We start from the raw sequence: 23733 nt of genomic DNA on the forward strand, positions 1-23733 counted from the left end.
CTATGTAGCCCAGGCTGGTCTCGAACTCACAGCATCCTCCTGCCTCAGCCTCCTGAGTGCTGAGATTACAGGCGTGCACCACCATGCCCGGCTCTGGTTATACTGATCAATGGATTTAACTTTAGCAGATTTGTGCATGGATGTAACATACTCTGATCATTTTCCCCATCACTATCTTCCCTATAGTTTCACATATTTTGAGGAAAAATTGTAATGTATGTAGTATATTTTGATCATATTCATGCCTTCTATTATTATCTTTACCTAACCTTCTCCCCCTCCTCCTCCTTCCTTTCTTTTCTAATAATAGTCTTCCTTCTACTTTCCTGTCACCTTTTGGATTCCATGTATTAGAGAGACTATGTGATATTTGTCTGAGTCTGGCTTATTTTGCTTACTGCTTATTTCTCCTATGGTTTGGATTTTTATGACTTGTTTAAGAAATGTTTTCCTATCTAACAATCATAAAGCTATTCTGCTTTTTTTTTTCTAAAAATGTTAGTGTTGGGGTTTCCCTTTATGTCTTTAGTTCACCTAGCATTGATTTTTATATAAGATTTTAGGTGAAAATCAAATTTGATTTGTTTTGATTTCAAATAACCAACTGTTTCAGCATATTTCTTAAGAGTCAGTCCCGTCCTCTGTGATGCTCTCTCTGCCCTCAGTTATCTGGGTGCCCTCTGTTCTGTTCCCGGAATCATATGCCATGGTTTTACTTAATAGGCTACGTAATTTTTAACATTGAACTAGGTAGATTCCTGCACACCAGCCAATTGTCCTTCAAGGTTATCCTCACTGCCATCTGCATTGTAAACACAGCTTGTCTAATTATGTGCCTACCTCCACACACAAAAGGCGAAAAAATTTTTTTAAACACTTGACATTTTTATTTGCTTTGTATTGAATTTATAGATTTTAGGAGACATGGAATCCTCACTGGATTGAGGTAACTAATTCATACCAAGGTCTAGCTCTACATTTATCTTTTTAAATAATATTTTGCCATTTTGTCCATGAATGACTTACACATATTTTGTTAGATATATTGCTTTATATTTTTGATGCTACTGTAAATGATATTTTCAAAAATCTCATTTTAGAATTCATTGTTGGTTTTAAGAAACACAATCAATATTTATATCCAGATTTTTGTAGTTCACAAAATTGCTAAACTTTCTTATTAGTTCTAATTATATATCTGAAGGTTCTTTGGGATGATTCTATGTGGGTAAACATAGCACTTGCAGTTAGTGTGAATTGTTTGTAAGTTTCAATATTTCCTAGAGCTGGCTAGAGCTTCTGATAGTAAAGAAAATAACAATGTAATTTATCACATTCTATTAGTTGATGTTTTAGCTTTAAACCCACTTAATATTCCTGGAATAAACCAAATTGTGATAGTAACACTCATTTTATACAATACTATATTGGAGTTGTTCATATTTTATTTGGACTTTGTTCATAAGTAATATTAACATGTTATTTTCTTTTTTCAAGGTTTAAGTATGACGGTGATTCTAGCATTCTAAAGTTGGAAAGTATTCCCTCTTTTTCTGTATTCTGGAATAGTTTGTGGAATTGGAATTATTTCTTTCTCAAATGTTTCATAGAATTGCTAGCAAAGCCAATGGGACCTAGATTTTTTTTTGGATGTGATAAGATTTAATTTCTTGAATGGTTATAAACTTATTCAAATTTTCTATTTTCCTTTAAATCCATTTTGATAATGTGTGTGTGTATATGTGTGTGTGTATATGTGTGTGTATGTGTGTGTGTGTGTGCGCATATTTTTTTTTGGTACTGGGGATCAAACTTAGGTCTTTGCGCTTGCAAGGCATGCAATGGAACCAGTGAGCTAGATCCCCAGCCCGATAATGTATATTCTTAAAGAAATGTGTCCATTTGCTTTTATAATATGAGTATTTATGGCTATCTATATTTAGCAAATAAAAATTTTAAAAATCAAATTTAAAGTATTTTCTTATTTTTACTTTGATTTCTTCTTTGATCCACAAGTAATTTAAGAGTGTGTGTCTTAATTTTCCAACATGAGAATTCTTTCTGATTATAATTTCACTGTTGATGTCTAACTTAATTACCTTGTTAGAGAACACGAGATGTGCTTTATGGTCCACTTAATTTGGTTAGTTATAATAAATGTTTTATGTGCACTTCAACCATTAATGTATTTCAATGACTTTTTCTATTTTATCTAAGTTACCAAATTTATGAGCACAAAGATCACATTACTCCCTTATTTTCCTTTTAAGAAGAGCAATGGCTGCTCTTAATAACTTTTTTTTATCTTTGGTGTTCTGGAATTTGACTAAGACATCTCAATTTGTGGACCTTTTAAGATTTGATTCTAACTAGGACTCACTGGGTTTCTTGAGCTGGCTCATTGTCATCTCCTATGAATACTGGAAAGTTCTTGGCTATTATTTTTAAAATAGTATTTCCTCCACCATTTTCTCTTACTGCATTTCCATCCTTACAGAATACTGCTTGAATTTAATCAACACCACCTCTGTCTGTATTATACAATTCTTAATTCCCCTTTGAGGTTTCTATTCCCTTCTTCATATTGTATCCTGGATAATTTCTTGGATCATTTTTTCAATATATTAATTTCTCTTTTCAGCTCAGCCCAATCGTGTTCAAATAGGCATGGTTATTTTTATAATCTCCTGCCTTTTATTCATTTTGCAATCCTTTATCACCCTTTCCCTATAATCCTTTTATTATCTCCTGCTCATGTTTACAAAGTTATTTTTTATTTCTTTATATATCAAAAGTATTTTTATTGTGTGCCCAATCATTTTAGTTATCTCAGTATTGCATTCATCTGCATTTCAGTTCTTTATTTCCTGGATTTCTTTAATGAACGCTCACTTTCTGATATATGGGAGACTTTCAACATGAGCTCATATTTTGCAAACTTTCTGTTTGGCAATTTTGGGCACATGGGTAAATATATTATTTCTATCAAAGAGAATTTTACTTATTTCTGCCTGGTTCCCAGCTACTACTAGCTCAAAACATTTTAAACACTCACTTTGAGGAGTTTTGATTATCCTAGGTAGCATGAGTCTTGTGTTTAAGATATTTTTCTCCCTTCAGCCAGCCATGCACACACTGAGGGAGAGGTGACTTTCCTTACACTTCACCAAAATGGGGCAGGTTTATTTCCTATCCATGCCATATGTGAGCAGTAGCCTTGTAAGTTTTTATGGGGCTCTCTTATTGCCTTCCTACCTGTGTTCAGGGATTTGTTTTTCCTTCCTTGAATGGCTTCTGGTATGAAAACTAATGCTCAGTTTCACCTGGATTTGGCCAGTCCTTCAGAACAAAGTGCTTCAGACCTAAGTGCTCTGCTTACCCTCCTGATTCTTGCTTTAAATTAGATCTTTTTGGCCTGATAAAATGTTTCCGTTTCTGGACAGCTCACGACAAATCATAAAAGATGCTTAAAGACATTTTGTTCAGGATTTTTCTGCAAGTTGTAGGATTGCTTAGAGTCTCTAGCTCACCATGCGGTGAGATCTGTATATCAACATCACTCTTATTTTAACTTAAGGCTTTGATCCTTATTACAGTGCAAATGCCCAGGCTCTAGATAGCAAGTTAAGGCAGTATATCTCCCAGTGCTATTTTAAGATCACCTCCAGAAGAATCATCTAGCATGATTTTTAAAAAGCTGATCGTGAGTCCCATTCCAAACTTCCTGGATATAAATCTTGGGAAAGAGAAATTTTTATTAAGTGTCCCAAAGGAGAAGACTTTGTTATGATGTTAGCTGTCTTTTATACTTTTGTATAAATTAGTTTCAGGTCCTTTTCTGAAACAAATGTTCCTAACAAAACAAAGCCAAAGCTTAGGAATACACAGTATCTGAAGGGACAAGTTTCCCTTGATATTTGCGTGAAAAAAGAAGAAGAAAGAAAGAAAGAAAAAGGAAGGAAGGAAGGAAAGAGAGAAAAGAAAGAAGAGAGAAAAGGCTTCCACCACAGTAGGGGCACTTCCTCCCGTTCTCAGCTTACCAAGTACTTATTAGTCTCAAAACCAGCAATTACTTTGTGTTACTGGACTTTCTCGAGAATCTTCTTAGCACAAATTTTAAGTTTTGTTCATCATCCACAAGCAATAATACAATTTACTCATTTAGATTATATATGTTCGCCATAAGGCTGAAATTGCTCACTGAATTAATTCAGGGTCAGTAAACAGCCATAGCTCCGTTTATTTCACTAAATGGCCTTTGAAGAATATGTTTCCCCTCCTTATTTATCAGTGGCAGCAGCTGCAGTCATGATTTCTTGAGCACTCATTATGTAATAGGCCTACAATGGCAAATGCTATTTAGGGAATAATATTAATACATTTTACATCTTCTGTGCCATACTTAGTATAAAAAGTAAACACATAATCTTTTGAAAATTCTTTAATGAGTAAGTACATAGAAAAATTGATGGTTACAAATAATGATAAATTCTACAAGGGAAATTACCAGAGCAAAGGAAGAGGGGGTGAAAGAAACCTACACAATTAAATTAGTATGAGAATTATCCAAGGAGAATCTACCACTTAACCATTCATTGCAATAAAATTGACCTGGATCTTTTCATCTCTTATTTGGGCAATATTCCAATGATGATGTGAAATCAAGCAGGAATATTGGTTTTCAACCTGTTTTGCACTTCTGGAGAGAAGGTAGATCAAACTCTTCTGTGTAAGATGATCGATCATCTTGCAGAACCAGTGATCATTGTTAGCACTGTCCGCAAACATTTCCTTCCGGGAACACGGTAGGATTGCGCTTCACTCTCCTTCTGAAGTAGGGCATGGCCACATGATTTGCCTTGGCCAATGAGATGCAACCGGAAGTGGTGTGGGCTTCTTCTGGGAGGAAGCTTTGAGAGAAGGTGCAAAATTCCCATGTTCCATTTCCAGCATTCTCTGTACCTGAAAGGTCAGGATAAGATGAAGGCTCTGTGGGCCTGGCTCCAGCAGTGGTATGGCCAATGGAGCCCCTGCCCACCTGCTGCAACCTGCAGGGTGAGAGAGAGCTGAAGCCTCTGTGCGTCAGGTCACTGGATGCTGAGGTTGATTCTCTTATTCTCTCTGGTTCGGACTTGAGTCTTAGGATAGGGTCACTGTATAAGACCAAGGCAAATCAGTTCTTCCTGGGAGCTGCCTTCTCTACCTGCTCACAAGTTTCACAGCTTCCAGTTCTTACCACAGAGCCTGGCTGCCTATTTCCTTATTAGGTGCACATGGTTGTGGCTATGTGAAGGCCCCTGGGCCTGCAGTCTCCCTGCCAGGGAGGGGTCTCCGGCTCTCCTCTGGTGGAGCTCCCTTGAGGTGGGGACTGTGAGTCATGGTCCTTTTTGGATGGAGTTGATGTTTAAAAAGTAAAGTAAATAATCCTTGAGTACAAAATGCTTGCCATCATTTTCGAGAAAGAACTTGCATATGGGCAATAATGTGCAAATTAGAGTATTATATTTAGCATTACATAAGTATTAGCAAATTCTGTGTCATATTGAAAACTTGGGTGGTAGTTAGATTCAAACTGCAGAGCGTCTATTTTATTAATAAGGTAAACAGGCCTTGATGAGGTGTTGAAGGAAAAGATGGTGGCATCCTCTTTCTCTGGGGAGGGAGACGTGTAATGGTTAAAGGGTAACTGGAAGGGAAAGCTACTGATTAGATTCCAGAAGAAACATGAAAATTGAACATCTTTGCTTCAGATGAACCTCTCAGGTCCACAGATACAGATAAATTAAGCATTCAGTGAAGTTGTCTTCTTGAGTTTCCATAAAAAGTACCTAGAGTTTAAGTGAAGAGTAGAAAACATGGCAAAATCAGTCACCGAATTTCATAACGTTGACCTGTGTGCGAGGGGTAGGGAGGATCTGAAACTGGAAGTTACTCTCACAGTTACAGGCTATGAGGCAGGCTTTGTCTTAGCCAGAAGGTAGGACTGTTCAGTTTTAGCCTCCTGAGGATACCCAAATATGCTCCAGAAAGTGGCCTTGGTTTGAAGAACATGACTTCAGTACCCCTTTCTCTTCAGAAAACCTCACAGCATCATGCTGCTAAACTCCTCCCCATGGTTTGTGGTCTAAAACAGCATTCCAAAGAGGAGTTTCTGATTTCTGTCCTTGCATATGTAAGAATCTCTGTGTGTTGTGTTGCTCTTTAGCAACAACAAACAAAGTTTATGGGGAAAGGAGATGGTTCCAAGACTGGGAAAGAGAAGTGTGAGAAAAAGCAGCTGTCATCACACTGCTAGCCTTTCTGAGCCATTAATTTAGCTGGAAGAATTCTGCAGAACAACTCCCTTCCTTCTCCCTGCTCTGCTCACTCTTGGGAGAACAAAAGGTCAGCATTTTCTGTGAGCACAGAGTACATTTTGCCTTGGCGGGACCGGCTCTCTACAAAACATGCTGAAGGAGGGAATTAGTTCCTTCCCCTACAGGGCTCTCTCCGTATCTGTTTCAGCCTGGGTCCGCATTCATCTCTAGATCCTCCCTCTTTTCTCTCTTGAGGCCCCATCTTTTATGCTCATGGGCACCAAGAGCACTGGATATGACTTTAGGTGAGCTGGATGCTGCTACTGATCTCATTTCCTGCCTGGGTCTTGATGCCCTCTCTAATTATCTTAGCCCTTGAAATCTCTGCTCAGATTCCTCTTTCAACTCTCTAGCTTCCATTGCCTCCATCCTACTCTTTACTTCACAGGTTGGAATTCCTGATGATTCCCAGGATTGACCCTACCTGCTCTTGGATTCTGTATTTGTCCAGTTTCTGCATCTTATGTGTCCATATAGTCTACATCTCTCTGCTTGGCAATTCTACCAAATGCATGGCTTCCCATCGCCTCAGTGCAGAGACTCTTTTCTGAGCTCAGGTCCTGTGATTCCCGCTTCCAGTCAGTCACTGCCTTGATATCGTCTAGGTGCTCCCTGGCCCCCCATCTGTAGTTAGGTCCCCAGCTAACCTCTCTGTTCTGACTCCCTTTTTTATTCCATTATTGCCATTCTTTCGAGTCTCAGGGACTTTGGCAAGTAGTTTCACCTTCCTAAAGAGGATCCCTTACCTCACCCCACCCCCATCCTATGCATGGTCATCACTTCCTCATCCTTCCATTGTCAGTGTGATGTCTCCTATACAGAGAATCTGCCCTGGAAAAACCCTTTGTGTTTAGGTCCCTCCTTTGTCCTCTCTTGTCACTCCATGAACTTCCATCTTATTCTTTTTGCAGTTACTTATTTTGTCGTATATTTGTGAATAGTTGGTCCCATGGAATAGAGCATAAGCTCTATCAGGAATTTTTTAGCCCTGAATTCTCTGAGTGCAATGTCCAGCACACAGCCACAGCCACAGGATGTATTGAATGGGTGGATGAGCTTTCCCGGTCACTGAGTTCCTGAACTGCAGAGTCTAACTGACTTTCTCCTCTCTCCTGCTTTCCAAAACAAGTCTCAAGCATGTTAATAGTCTTCCTCCAAGGAGGCCTTCCTTTCTGAATTAATCAGAATAACTTCCCTATCAGCATCTCACATTATCTGTTTCATCTGCTGTCTTGGTCACCATTACTAGGCGGTGTCTTTTCTTGGGGCATTTGTCTTCATTATTACATTTCACATTCACAGTCCCTCTACTTTTCTTATACCTTAGTCTGGCATTTAAGATTTCTCGATGGTGTTCTCCATCCCTTTCCCTTGCACACTCTCCAGTTAGTCAAGCTGCCTCCAGCTGCACAGTTCATACCTTCCCCATGTGCCCAACCCCTGTATCCTTCCCTGTACGCATCTCCACTTTTCCTGTTTCACCTGAAAGCCCTGTTCCCCACCAAAACTAGAGGTAGACTCTGCTCCCTCGGAATTCTGATTTTGTTTATACTCTAGTATCACACCACTTTCTACCATGTACTATAGTTGTTCATACACATGGATTGCAAAACCCTCTATAGAAGTTTTTTTTTTTTTTTGCACCTTATGTATTCCATGCCTAGATGGTTTGTGTTCAATGAATATTTGCAGAATGAATGTAAAAGTGATCTATAATCCCCAATAGAGGCAAGCACACCGAAAAAACAGAGATACCAGGTCCTGTGAAGTGTGGGTGTGAAACAACTAAGATTCTAGAGTTTAGGATCACTGCAGGCCCTTGTCAGAGAGGGCTTGCCTAGAGGGGAAATCATTCCCCTGAATGTCAAGGCCTCCCAACCAAAACCCTGCCACAGAGAGTGGTTTCAGAGATGGGTGTGTCTTGACACCTTGGCTGTATGTCTTCTTGATTCCCTCCACTGTGATTAATTTAGAACCACCAGGGTAAAGTTTCAGAGTCTGAAATGACCACAAGTAAACTGGCTTGCAGTTAGCCTAATGGAGCATGAAGTTACCAATTTTTCTTAAACTTTCTTCTGTCCTCTCCTCCTCAGACATTAGGGTCTACGTTCCTATTCAAATGATAAAACAGGAACTTTTTAATTAGGAGAGTTAAAACAACTGCTTTGTGAAACTTGCTTGGTTTCTGATGTTTTCCTCCTCAGGGCTCTTTATTAGCAGCAAGTACAGCAGGAGAAGGTAGGTTTATTTCATGAGGTAATTCCAGGTGGGTGACAGAGGCTCTCTGACATGCCTGTCACTTGGTAGCCAAGGGTCACAGTCTCTTGCTGATGCCTGCCATGGGTACAAGAGTGGAGCACACATTTTTGTATTTGGTCAATGTATGAGCTATTTTCCCATCGCTGGAACAAAATAGCTCTCATCTGAAACCTAAAGAAGGAGAGGCTTATTTGGGTCCCAGTGACCAGTCATTTCGGTTCACAGTCGGCTGGCTCCAAGGCAGAAATGGCATGATGGGAGGATGTCGCGGAGGAAAGCTGCTCACCCCATGGTAGCCAGGAAGCAGAGAGAAAAGGGAGGAGCCGGGAACAAGAATACCCCTTCCAAGTGATGGTTCTAGCAACCAATTTCCAACCTGGCCCCTTCTCTAAACAGCGCATTTATCTAGGAAGCCATCAATGGATTGATCCACCTGTGAGCACAGCGCCCCGTGACTCAGTCACTTTCCACCCATATGAGACTTCTGGAGGACATTTTAGATCCAAATCGTAACAGTCAACACATGGTCATTGACCCTTATTCTATACCAGTCACTTTTCTGGTCCCTGGGGATGCAGGTCTGAAACAGAAAGGGCTGATTCGGCCACATTAGGCTCACAGCACATGAGCTACATGTTAAATCATGAAAGTATGAACAGTACTCTACAAGGATAAGATTGAAAAGACAGGGAGGAACTTAACCCTATGAAGCGATATTATTACTATAATCATGCTGATCAAACTCACACAAACACTGAGCCAGACAAGAAGGCCAACTTGTTGAAGATCACACATTGATTGTAAGTAGCAGAATTAGAATACTTACCCAAGACAGTCTTACTTCAAGACTCCTGACCCTGTGTTCTTAATGTGATATTTCACTTTATATCACATATGAGCATAAGCAAGCAAGCATATGGTGATGTACTCTTTGGCTTGTGCTGTCCTGTGAGAGGAGACAGAATAATTTTTAAAAATTTGCCAGTGTTTTATGTCATGCGAAGTTTGAGACCAAGCATGGTGGGAATATCTATGCCATAGAAATCAGCATCCACTGTAAATCAGATGTTTTCTTTCTGAAGAGCTGGTTGTTAAACATTTATCAGCACACTACTTTATATACAATACTACTACATTCTTTAAAAATTCACAATATGTAGTTGGAATTCTACAAAGATATAAATCCAGTGGACTGAATATTTAGTCGCATATGAATAATTTGCAGGAGATGGGGCTTGTAAAAAGGTCAGGCCTAAGAGAAGAAACTTACATTCTAAAAAGAATCCAAATGAAACGAGAACATATTTTAGGACATAAACTGTTAAAGTATTTTTTGTTGTTGTCATTTGTTTTTTACATTAAGAGTGCCAAGAAAACTCCCCGAAGTCAAGGGTTCTAACCCTGGCCATACATTAGAATCACCTGGGGTATCAATAAAAATACCAATAAAAAATTAGTGACCAGTGTTCACCATAGACACGTGACTTTTCTATGACTTCTGTTGTTTCTCTTTGGTTTTAAACCTGTGTCTACTGTTTGTCTGTTTCAATATCATCATTTTATGTCAGATGTAATGGGGCAGGAGACTTGGCTCTCCAGTTTCCAGGTTTTCAGATTAAAAACTGTATTTGAAGACTCCTACCTAACTAGTATCATCTGCACCTAGCATTATTTAGTAGGGGAGATCCTGGGTCTCCAGGCTGAGCCCATTGCTATAATGAGGTGAAGTCCTTGAGGGTTGTGTGTGGGGGGGTGAATGTCTCTTCCATGTGGGAGGAATATAAATAATTAGTGGTGAGAGGATGGGCTGTGGTAGATGAAAGATGGCCACAAATTCTTTGATGACTGTTTTTCTAAGAGGTGAGATTTGTTTCCCCTTCTGTGGGTTGTCTGAGAAGCCAGACAGTATTAACCAATACAGAATGGCAGAAGCAACAGTCTCTGCCAGTAGTTTAAGTCAGTTTCTTGAGTCCTGAGCTACCACATGAGATATCTGGCATATACAAAGACTGTTTAGATAGTCCGTGAGACTATGGGGGGGTGCAGGGGGAAACCATGTAGACCCATATTCCCATTTGTTCTTAACAAGGAATCAAGTCTGTGAGTGAAGCCACCTTGAATTCTCCAAACCAACCCAGCAATCAGCCACTGGTACACTGAGCAGTTCCAGTCAACACCGCACAGAGCAGAGCAATCACCTGGTTGAGCAATCACCTGGTTGACCCTTGCTCAGATTCCCTTAAAACTGTGAGATCTATAAAAAAGGCCATTGTCATCAGCTACTAACTTCTGTGGTGATTTGTTGCACAATACTGGTGACCAGAATTCTCTCCCAGATGAGTAGAATGTGTAGCCTAGCTGCTCAGAAATCGTTTTGCTTGGGTAGCCATAAGGATTTTTTCCCCTGGCCTTTTATCTATGCATTATCCAATCATTTCCTTCATTATTCACCTCAGTAAACTATGTGTAGGTGACAAAAGACATCTCATGCATTGAGAGAAAATAATCCATTCCACCACATTTAATTTTCAATGGTGTGTTGGAGTTTAAATGAGATCAAATATTAGATGAAGAATCAGGAAACCCTAACTTTAGTCCTAAATTAGACATCAGTACCTCCATGACCTTGAGCAAGCCATGAATCTTATTCTGAATGCTCGTAAATGAGAAAGTTAAACTATTGACGCTGATCTAATGGCATATTGAACAGTAACTATCAATGCAGAGATGTTATCTTCACACAGTTCATCACTCTTCTCTTGTTCACCACTGACTCAGTTTGGATTCACACCCACAACCCAGGGGTGACAAGCTTTGTGTCCCTCTGTAGTAACTTCCTTAAAATTTGACTTCCTGAGTATGCATGCACATTTTAAATGCACATTGCTAAAGAAGAAAGGAGGAAAAAAAAAAAGAAACGAAGTAAAGCTCCGCATCCATTCTTTCATTCCATAAAATTCTGTAGGGGCTTTGTATTCAATGTGATTATGCCAGGCAAAGGGTGCTCAGTGCCATAGGCTGTACCAGTAGAATGAGAGGTAGAATAATGACATTCATGACATGTAAGTTTGGATTTACTATTTGGCAACAAATCTGTCTCTGAGTCTCAGAATTTATCCACCTCGCCTTATTGACATGTAATAAGCCAAAAGAAAGCATTCTTTGTGTGAAAAGCTGAAATATGCACCATCCGAGGACTAAATACAGTCGTTCACTTCCTGAAGCTCCAGTTAATCCCCACTGACCTTTGCCAAAGTTTTTTTTTTTTTTCTGCCTCCATTAATAGCAGAGGACCTAATCCACTGCTGTTGTCAATACCCTTCACAGTGTCTTGAAAGCTGGAAAGTAGTAGCTCCATGCAGACTTGAATTACTTTTTCATTCCTACAACTGTTGTAGAAGTTCATGAGTCCCTGGTAGTTAGAAGTCAGACTCTTAACATAGTACATGGAATCATAAAAAGAACTATTCTCTCCCACCCATAAGTCAGACCAGAAGCATTTCCCAGTGAGAACATTTCTCCCGTCTTTCTCCGAGTACAAGCAGCAGCAGTACAAAACATGAACTGTATGGTGTCTGCTATCATTGGGTGGCAGCTGCTAGAACGCACCCCTGTCGTTTGTATTCAAGGGATCTTTTATTCCCAGCTGCGTGAGCCAAGCCACAGGATTTGCAAGAATGCTCGGGATGCTTCTTGTGGACGTTGGACCCCAAAAATCTGTGATGTGGCTCTGAAATAGGAACCATTAAAGACAAAAGAGCTAAAAGGGATATTTATTATGGCTCTTTATGTGTGTAGGATGTGAGTATGTGGATGACAGCACGTGTGTGTTTGTTAGGTTATGTATTTACTGACTTTGACTGATTTTTTTTTAAGACAATTGAGGTTATTGTTTTCAGCACATAACCCAGAAGAGTGACAGAATGGCTGAGTGGGCACTGGACCATCAGACTGGTGGTTGGCCATGTTCAATGAGAGAATTACAGAATGAGAAAGGAGTCTGTGTTTTTCTTATTAATAGTTAAGCTATTGCCCATGATAAGAGACTTTCAAAGTTTACAAATGGAAAACTGGTCACTCAAGCTGGAAACCTTCCAAAATAGATGGTTTCACTCAGTATTGAGCAATTTTGGTATGCTACAGGCTCTAATAGAAGTTGTTTTCTATGAAACATTCAAAATTGTTACGTTTCAAACTTATTCTATGCCTCCTAAAAAGCCTGTGGAAAAAAATCACCTGGTACAGAAATAGAAATGTTGGAAACATGTTTACATTAAAGTCAGGGAAACCACGATATACTCCAAAATACCTTTGAAGTGCTTAATGCCTGCCTTTGTAGTGTCACGTTCTTAACCAAAATTGCAGTGAAAAGTGAACTGGAGTTTATGGTTTGTGGCCTTTAGTGAAATATTGGTTCAAGTGTTCAGAAATATAGCTGGTAATACAAGCAAAACCTTGAATTTCACCTGATATCAGCAATAGCTTCCTCTTAGCTATTTTTCCCCGTACCTAATTTTTCCAAATTATAGATAGATTTATGAGAATTTCAAGAACAATGGGAAGGTAAGGATAAATCAGCTTTCCTTAGTCCCATGTAAGCAACATGTAGAGGTCACGTGAAAGTAAAGTGAGGGCCAGGGATTTAGCTCAGTGGTTCCGCCACCTGCCTCTCAAGCACAAGGTCCTGAGTTTGATCCCTGGTACCAAAAAGAAAAGAAAAGAAAGAAAGTAAAGTGATCTTTAGGTGTTAGGCTAGAGTTATTTCTTTTTCTTTTCTCTTTCTTTTTTTGTGGTACTGGGGATTGAATTTAGGACCTTGCACTTCTGAGGCAGGTGCAGTGCCCCTGCCCTGGGCTAGAGTTTTTGGTAAGATCACTTGTGGAGAGGAAACATGGATTTTAGGGGAGCCCTCTCTATGGGCTGCCATTAAGCCAGGTCATATAAATAAGGCTCATACCACATTATTTCCCTTCTGGCCCTGGAGACTAAGCAGAGGAGGATATTTCATTATTTAATTTGAGAATAGTGCTAATTTAAACAACAGCCTCTTTTAATTTAGAGAACCAACAGAAAACAATTTGTGGTGGAAAGTAATCAAATCAAGATACAGTAATGGCACTATTGCTGATCACATCAATCCAGTCTGACTGACTGACCTAGTACTAGGGAGACTGAGTGTGAAGGAAATGGTGTTTTTTACTGAAGGTTTAACCTCAGTGGATCAAATCCAGAACCATTTCTGGCCTGACCACATACACATAGATGACGCCTAATATATGGATCCCCAGGCAGTACTTGAACTTTAAAAGATTGATTTTTTTTCCTCTGAAGAGCTGTTACTATAAGTGTGATTCATGCAAATGAAACTCAGGAAAATTCCCTTTTCCTTTTGCAAACAGAGGGATAGAAGAATTCAATGATCTGGAACATGAAGTTATCAGTCATGAGGACATTTGGCTTTGACCTTTGCCAAATGGTGAGTTGAATGACTTTTCCCACTAAGAGGTATGAGCACTAAAGTCTGAAACTCAAATATAAAGATCCTCAGGACCCATGTTAATGGTTAACTTCATGATTTGTACATCAAATCCTGGACTGACTCTGAAGCATCTGCAAATATGGTTTTTATTGATACAGGAAACCCCAAAATAACCATAACCTTGAATACTCAGATCACAAGCCTGGTGGGGCCACCATCCAAACTGCAGGATGAGGCTGAGAAAGTATGCAAATCTAAGGTCCGTATGCATGGAGCATAACCCTGGGTCAGGGTCCATCCTGGGAGCCAGATCCAAAAGTTTCTTGGCTCTTCTTTCACTTATTCTGCATTCATGAATAGACGATTCACAACAAATGAGACAAAATGAGCCTTCACCATATGGAAGTTATTCACACTCACAGAGGAATACAATTAAAGCAACATTTAGATACCATCTCTCAGCTGGTAGATTAGCAAAATTAATAACTTTTATTAAATAAGTTTAATATGTTTAACATTCTTTTGTTGAAGTTGCCTGTGAATAGAAATTTGCCTACTAGGCTGGTAAGAAATTGAACTAGCACAAGCTTTCTAGAGCAAAATTCGTCAATGCCTTGTGATTCTCCATATCCAATTTATCATTTGACCCAGCAATCCCATTTTTTTTCTCATTGAGTTTATTGGTACATTTTAGGTATATAGTACAGTTACATTCATCATTGGGATCTTGTACCTTTACATGACGGGTCTTGGTTCTCTTTTTCCCCTTACAAAATGAGCCTTCACCATATGGAAGTTATTCACACTCACAGAGGAATACAATTAAAGCAACATTTAGATACCATCTCTCAGCTGGTAGATTAGCAAAATTAATAACTTTTATTAAATAAGTTTAATATGTTTAACATTCTTTTGTTGAAGTTGCCTGTGAATAGAAATTTGCCTACTAGGCTGGTAAGAAATTGAACTAGCACAAGCTTTCTAGAGCAAAATTCGTCAATGCCTTGTGATTCTCCATATCCAATTTATCATTTGACCCAGCAATCCCATTTTTTTTCTCATTGAGTTTATTGGTACATTTTAGGTATATAGTACAGTTACATTCATCATTGGGATCTTGTACCTTTACATGACGGGTCTTGGTTCTCATTTTTTCCCCTTGTCCCTGCCCTCCCTTCACCCCCTCCTCCCTTCCCTATTTACAAATACTTTATTTCCATTTTCTTTTTTTTTTCTTTTCCCTTATTTCCCTTCCCCTACCCTTCCCACTTCCCCTACACCTTTAGCCCTTTTCTTCCTATTTCACATTATTAATTATACCATTAGGATCTTATGTACAATTATAGTTTTTCACACCACAATCCTATTTTAGAAATCCAACTTTAAATACACCTCCAATGATGGGAAATCACACACACCCAAGGACATTCATTGGAGCATCATCATAATTGCACAACACTGGATCTAAATACCTGTACAGAGAAGAATGACTGAAATAACTCTAGTTCATCCACAGATGGAGCACTATGTATTTATAAACAACAACAACAAAAGCCCACAGCAATAGAATGAGGACTTTCTCTGAAATAATTTGTAGTGGCTTTCTAAGATATATAGTTAAGTGCAAAAAAGGAAAATGAAAAAAATATTTATGGCATGCAACCCATAATAAAACATGAGATAGTACATGCATATACATATCTGTTTGTTTATGCATAAATAATACACCGAAAATAAGCTAGAAGGGAATGAGATTGTTTAACTACAGTGGGGGAAGAATAAAACAAGTAGAAAGAACGGGAAGTGAGAACAGAGTAGCAGGGATAAAGTGTGTGTAGTAGTTCTCTGAATATACCTTACTATGTAAATCTGACTTGTACAAGTATTAGAACACAGGGGTACCTTGGTTCCCAAACTGAATTCTTTCCACAATTCTGGTCACAAACTGAATCAGATGAGAACCAAATCAAATTTCCCCATCAGGTCAGCATTGATCCTAACCACTGAATTCGGTTCAGTTCTCATCCAGTTTGGTTCACGACCAGAATCATGGAAAGCACTAAGTTTAGGAACTGAGGCACCACTGTATTTCACAGAATTCTGTTCCTTGCACAAATAAATTTAATACAAACAAGGTTCCTTGGGAAGCCAGAACAGAACACAATAGCATGATACGAGCTAATCTAAGTGACATGGAAAAACTGTATTTTGACTATTTACTACCATTATACAAAAATATTGCAAAAATACCTGCACACACATACTGTAACATAGTTTTAAATTTTTTTCACAAGGATATAATTCAGCAAGTCAGAAACTACTTTTTGTGTCTGCTAAAGTTGAGTGGAGAAATAAGTAAAAACATAGCGAATAATGAGAGCCGCATTTCTGAAGTAGAAGTTACAAATAAGAAAGAAGGAGGAAGCTAGTGTGAACCCTATGTGTTAGAATAAGAGGTTGCTGATGTAACTAATTGCTTTTATTCTCCATATGAATGAGATGAAGAAGTAAATACAGACGTGTCATGCACTTTTATTTCCTATCCATGACATCTCGATAGAAATGAGCACAACTAGCACCTCTATCTTGGTTCCTAGGTACTCCTCTCCAGTAAAAAGAAACAGGGCTCCTTGTGGAATTGATTGACTACAAAACTTGAGTCATGGAAGATGAAGATTAGTCTAGAGCACCCTACAATACCAGAAAGGCAAGAAACACTAAAAAACTGATGGAAACAGGCAGAAATGATGCAGGAAACTTGAAAAGGCTACACGTGGTGAAAAGTGGCATAATTTGAGCAACAAAAATGGTAATAATAGATTATGCTATGTCGAGTAAAATAAATAAGTCCAAACTGATAAAAATAATTGAAAAATAATTAAAAGGGGGAGAAAAGACAACTCAGTAGGATTTAAATTAATAAATGTAGGAGAAATGTTGTAAATGAAAATTAGTCTTCATCCAGCAGCAGTAACTGTTCAGGCAGCAACTGTCATTAGGCATATAATAGGCAAACCTGTAAGGGAAAGGACAATTTGCACTGTCTCACATTTTCTCTCTTAAAAATTATAAAGGGAGTTTGAGCATGGTGGCGCATACATGTAATCCCAGCACTCGAGAGGCTGAGGATCACCACGAGTTCAAGACCAGCCTGGACTACATAGACAGTTCAAGGCCATCTTGAACTATACAGTGTCTCAAAACACAAAAAACAAAGCCAAATTATAAAGGAAAAATAATGTTTATATGGAAGATTCCAGTAAAGACTGTGTCCCCTTAACCAAGTCATCTAAGTAATATCCACATTGTATTATTTTGTGTCCATTGATATGGGACATTGCAAAGGGTACAACAAATCTGTAGGGTGCTCTTGCAGAATAAAGTATAATTATGAGAAATCATCACAAAAACCAAAACTGTGGGCCATTTTACAAAATAACTGGCTTCAAAAGTGTCAAAGCATGGCAGAAAAGAGAGACTCTGGAGTTGTCACAAGTTAGGGGAGATGGAGAAGATATCACAACTAAATTCAATGTAGAATCCTGGATGATAAAATCCTGAACCAGAAGAAAAAATACTTTGGAAAAACTGGCAAAATTTGAGTAGAATCTATAGATTAGTTAGTGGCATTATATCAATGTGATATCAATGTTCATTTCTTGGTTGAATAATTGTACTATGTTTATATAAGATATTATTAGGGAATCTAGGGGATATGAGAGATCTCTGACCCCATATTTGCAGCCCTTCTTTTAGTCTGAATTATTTCAAGATTAAAAAATTTAAGATCTGGTACAGAGAAGCAAAGGAAGATACAAATAAACATTTGCTTTTCATTGCAATTTTTGAGGCCAAGAGTAGAATTTTTCCAACTGAAAAATGTACCAACTACACACAGTCACGTTTATGTTAATAAAACCTATATTCAAAACTACTTATAACTAAGAGAATTCTCTTCTTAAAATGTCCCACAGCTTTTGTAAATAAGGAGGGGAAGAAGGGTTGAAGGGAGGGGAAGCAATGGGGAAGAAAAATAAGAATCAAGATATATCATGTACAGGTACAAATTCCCAATGATAAAAGTGATCATTATTTATATCGTTATGGAAGGAATTGGCAAGTGGCACACAGAGAGGCAGCAGAATGGAAGTAAAATAACAAAAGTTCACTCCATCGATGGGAACCGATCACACCTAATGGCAGTGCCCTGATCGACCCAGTACTGGGCTACAACTTCCTCTTTTATAGGGTTTTACAGTCTTGATCTCATTCAGGTGGTTACATTTCATTTTCACAGTTCACATTGCTGATATTCAAAACATGGTGGTGAGGCAGCTGAATTTCAGCTCAGAGGCAGCACTTCTTTGGTAGGGGAGGTTACCTTTAAAATTCATTTAGTTATCTATTCTAGCCCAGGGAAAAGGGGTGTGTCTGGTCAGCAAGATTAACAATGTTTCTTTTCATTTACAAAACTTTTTAGGGAGACTAGATGCCTCAGGTGCCTGTTGATTCTGAACTAAACAAAGCAAACTGTACAGCTTATTTTACATTAAAGTGTTCTCTATCAATATCTAAATTGTACTAATGAATTTTATAAAATAATCTAAAAAATAATCCCAAGATATCAACTCATTTTTCCTTGTCTGTTGAAATACAACTTAAAATAAGAGATAACTTTGAGACATTTTATGCACCTGATTCAAATTCAGTGCACATAAATCTCTATGCTTGACTCCATGGAGAGATGCCCCTTTGTCACTATTCTGAGCTCACCCTTCTTTCCTCCATACAAAGCTCAGAAAAGGTTGGCTCTGGTTTTCCAGCTCATAATAAATGAGAAGAGAAGAGTTGCATCAGACCACAGCAGAGGCAAGTCCCCACAGCATGTATACCGGGCCACAAGGTCGCAAGAAACCACAAGGGGAAACCACCTGGTGCCACTGTGACTGGCCCTTTTGGCATGTGTCATCTCTCATCGGCTGGCTGAGGTGAGGCTGCAGGTATTTTTGAGCTCCAGCTAAGTAGAAGCCGATTAAGGTTTATGGGGATATATTTATATATTTTACAGTCATGTGTACTATTAAATCATCTCTATCTTAACCAGAGTGGGAATATCTTCCCAGAATACTCCCACTCCCCAATTTGCTACCTAATTTTGTATTCTTTCTGAAAGAACACCTCTCACCAATTAAGCCTTAGCCCCCTAAAATTGTGAGCCCACCCTTAGCATGACCTGAATGTTTGAAGGGAAAGTTAATTAGAAATGTTCTAGGGAATTAAACGGGGGAAAAAAATCCCTCTTAATTAATGTAAACAAAAGATCAAAAAGCATAGTGCTTTGGGGCTACTTAGAGCGCAGATTAAGATCCAACAAACTTCATAAGATTTGAAAGCCATCACTGTGTAGAAGCAGGTAAGATAATTGATGTAAGAAGTCTTATGTCATGAAGAGATGTTTTGACTTATTAAATGTGAGCTGTTAAAAATACAAAGTATATAATTCGATTTAGGAAGATTTTTAGAAAATGCTCAAAATAAAAATGTTGGCTCTTCCACATCTAAAAGGCCTGGGTTTGACTTTAGTTTGGTTAGGTGGAGCTAGGTTGGTAGGTGATGATCCTTACTCTAAAAATCAGAGTAGGGCGTTGGATCAGTCAGTTGAATTAGATTTTCCTTGTCCATGACATGATCCTTTTCTTACAGGATTTTAGCACTTTTCTCCAGGAACAGCTATCAGTGAGGTAGCCACTTCCAGAAAGTGCTAGAGAACTAATATTTTTGCTAAACATGCTTCGTTGAGGCAGAACAGTGTCAAGGATAGGCTATGGGCAATTGAGTCAAATAGACGGACTTAAAGTTTTGAGAGAAGGAGGAAAGGAGGAAGGGAGAATAGAATTATAATTACTGATTCCTTCCAATTTGTCAAGCACCGTGTGAAACATTACTTCATATAATACATACCTCTGATTTAGCCAGCAGCAGAACTCAATACTATAGATATTTACTGATCCTACTTACTCATCAAATGAGATAACTAAGGTCCAGAAAGTTTAAGTACCGTAATTTATCTAAGGACAGAAATTTTCTCAACCTTGGCACTATTAACATTTGTGCTATATAATCCTTCAAACTGTAGAGGCTGTGTGTGCATTTAGATATTTAGGGCATCTTTGGTCTCTATCCACTTGACTTACATAGAATTGTGACAACCCACTCCCAGCTACTATCTTCAAACATTACCATTGTCCCCTGGGGGGTCATCTTCAGTTGAGAACCCGTCTTATCAGCAGACATGGACTCAACTGCTGAAAACCCAATGTCCCATCTCAACCCCCCCACCCCCACCCTGCTACTCTCCATCACAACTCACGTGGATACATTTGTATCCTCAGTACCTGGCGGGCCTGGCTACTGTTCTAGGAGCAGGACCTAGGGTGATAACAGGCTCTGTTCATGCCACGCTTTTTGGAGAACGCTGTCCCATCAAGGATCTGTAGAGGTGCGTGTCTAATCTTATATCTCCTTGTGGTTAGGTCCCAGTTTCACTCTACTTGACATCTATTCCCCAGAGACTGAGGTTTAGAGTTGTGGATATGTCCTAGTCAGAGAAGATGGTGAGGACGTTGTTTTTCTATTTTTTATGAATTTTATTTGGCTCTAGGGAGGGGAGTTAAACCAGTACCTCTATTCTGTGATCTTCACCTAAAGAGGCCGGCTGAGCTGTTTTTGCTTCCTGTGTCACAATAGCATGAGAGAGGGACAGGAAGAGACTATGTCTAAAGGTTGACCAATGCTCTTGGAGCTTTGATAATGTGACTTTCCTCTTACATTGATGGTGCCCTGAAGCTAAAGAACATGCACAGAGCTCTTTTCCAAACTAGAGAATTTCAGAAAAACAGTTTTAAAAAAATCATGTGGGAGTAACACAAGATAATGATGTAAAATTGCCTTGAAAATTGCCATAAACATATAGTAGTATTAAATGCACTTAATAATTATGTGCTACTTAATGGTCTAATTAATCTTTTCCATCTCTACACAGATGAATACAAACCTAGGTATACTCTCTTCTCTATCTGAGCACCTGGAAAGTTGAGGTTCTCAAGGCCCTGCCCTGTGGTAGGCTTGTCCTTCCTTTTCTTTGGAGGAGACAAAATAATTTTAATGTCCATTATTATGTTATTTTTAAAAACCCTAGAAATAAAATCCTTGAGTGCAACAGCAGTAATTTAAATTTGCTGTTTTTTTCCTCCATGATGTTGGGATGATAACCATTGGAAAGTACACGCGTCTCGTGTCAGGGTAGGTCTCTGACTACTCCATCGGCTCTTGATAAGGCTTTTGAGGTCTTCAAGAGAAGTAACATATTTCTGATGCTCCAGGGCTGTGCTGAGCTCCACCAGCTCACCTGCAAAGGTGTTATCCACTCCCCTGGCAACCGGGAAATCCATTAGGTGATCGCACAAGGCCCAGTCCAGGGAATCTGTGCTAGGTGTATAATTAGCATCCTTCCATTCAGACTCGCCTGTGGCCTGAAAGCTAACGTCCTTGATGGAAAAAATGTCACTCTCAGCTGCCTCCTCCTCTTCTCCAGCCTCATGCTCTGAAGAGTGACAGCCCAGTACAGGGCCTTCTTGCCATCACTCTTGGTAACTTCTACCACAAAACTGGGAGTTGATGTCCATTCCGGCCCCAGTTCCTCACCCTTCTACCCCTGTGAGGGCTCCTCCTCAATATCTAATGTTGGTGGGATGATACTGTTAATGTTGAAAGTGACAGTGGTTTTTTCCCCCAGCAACTTTCCACATTAATTTAGCTTCTGTCCCGATCATTTCTAGCTCCCAGCCTCCAGACTTCTTGGGAAGGGGCTTATGCTTCTGGATTTCTTTTTTCCTTCTTTAATTTCATCAGTAAGAAATTCACCAAAAGTTTTGTCTCCTTCGGTGTGCAGTGCTCTGAGCCCACAGCTGCAGGCAAATGGCGGGGGAGGCTGCAGGAGGCCAAAGGGTCAGCAGCTGCCTGTCCTCCTTGATTCTGTGTGCATAAAATCATGCTGCAGGTCCATCCCCGTGTAGCGATTACTTTTATTTACAAGTTTTGGGAATCACATTGAATGATTCACAACTTTGTGATGACAGTAACTTCAACACTGATAGAGTGCTAGTAATTTCTAGTGAGCAGAGGATGCTGGTGTGGGTTGCGGATTCTTCCCCCCCCCCTTCCTATGGCCCCGCCCCCTTGTGTCCTTTCTCTTCATTCCTTTCACAGTCTCTCTTTTACACACCCGCATGTGTGTTCAGATACACTCTTGTACCTCTCTCTTTCCAAAGCTCTGTGAAGGGTTTTCAATTCTGTTCCCTGTGAAATAATTGCCCAGCATGGTGCTAATTAAATCGGACCTCTGGAGGAAAGGCGAACCTGGAAACTCACACATAACAAACCCAATGGTCTTGTGAGTTCTTCCATCTCAGCTTTCCCTTCCGCAAACTCCTAGAAAGCCTCTGCCTTTATTTGCCTTTAGTTTGATCATCCTCTAATTGTTAATCTTTATCTCTTATGCCCCCTTCCAAATATTAGAAGTTCTTCAGAGTAGAAACTGTGGCTTTTTAGTTTATGTTCTTCTAGTGATTACTTAGGAAAGTATCTGCTGACACATTTGACATATTGACTCTCTCAGGTCACTAAACTTTCACAGCTTGTCGCTAGACATTGCTGGCTACTTCTTCCTTCTCTGAGTCAGACTTTTTCAGGGGAACAAGATGCCAGATCTATTTAGTGCAAATCATTTTGGTATAAAATATGTTGAAATCTTATGTTCCACCTCAGAAGAAGGGCAAAAACAAAAATAAAACCAACAAAGCAATACACATTTTTGTCACAAAGCTCTGCAGGGCAAAATGGGTGAATTCACCAGTGTCTGGCCTAGTGCTGATGCTTTCTGTACAGGATTCCTGGGGGAGGAATCACTGCATGACTCTGGCTTCCCCTGCTTAAAGAGGTCATGATGGCTTGAATGGGAACAGGCATAAGAATTCAGCCTGATGCCCATTGTCTTCAAAAGTCTCTTCACTCCTTCCCCCAGTGTACACACCCAGTTCTGTGAAGTAAAATAGGTTTGTTCTCTCTCTTCCACTCAAGCTTCCCAGTCTAATGCATCAAAGATATTCAAAGGTTTGAACAAAGGCTCTTCCTCCTTGGATGCTGCCTCAGCACAGGCAAGACTCCTCAGGAATACAGCAAGAACTTGACAAAGGCTAAGACATAGATCTCTTATTTCTGTTCCAAGATCTTTCTATTTATATTCTCTGAGTGTCAAAATGGATGTGAATCAGCTGTGATTCACCAAAAGATTAGGCAGAATGTAATTCAACCCTCGTTCTCTCTGTCAGCATATGGCAAGGTCTGTAGCTGCCAAACACCACAGATTCTTGCGTCCAAATATGGATGAACAAGGCTGGGAATTTAGTTCAGTGGTTTCACCACCTGCTTTGCAAATGCAAGGTCCCGAGTTCGACCCCCAGTACCAAAACTTAAAAACAACCCTCCCAAATATGGGGAATGGAAGCCCCGTGCCTTGTGAATCCAGCTGGCACTGGACACGAGGTGTTTCTGGGCTGGGCGAAGTTGAAGTTCAAATGA

The 23733-nt window shown here is 39.4% G+C and overlaps 1 pseudogene; it reads right to left on the bottom strand.

Moving 5' to 3' along the window:
- Window positions 1–21323: 21323 nt before the first annotated feature.
- LOC104868089 lies at window positions 21324–22099 on the bottom strand (annotated as a pseudogene).
- Window positions 22100–23733: the final 1634 nt, after the last annotated feature.

Source organism: Fukomys damarensis, unplaced genomic scaffold (genome assembly GCF_012274545.1).
Source record: "Fukomys damarensis isolate Sample0158 unplaced genomic scaffold, DMR_v1.0_HiC HiC_scaffold_17, whole genome shotgun sequence".
Lineage (NCBI taxonomy): Eukaryota > Metazoa > Chordata > Mammalia > Rodentia > Bathyergidae > Fukomys > Fukomys damarensis.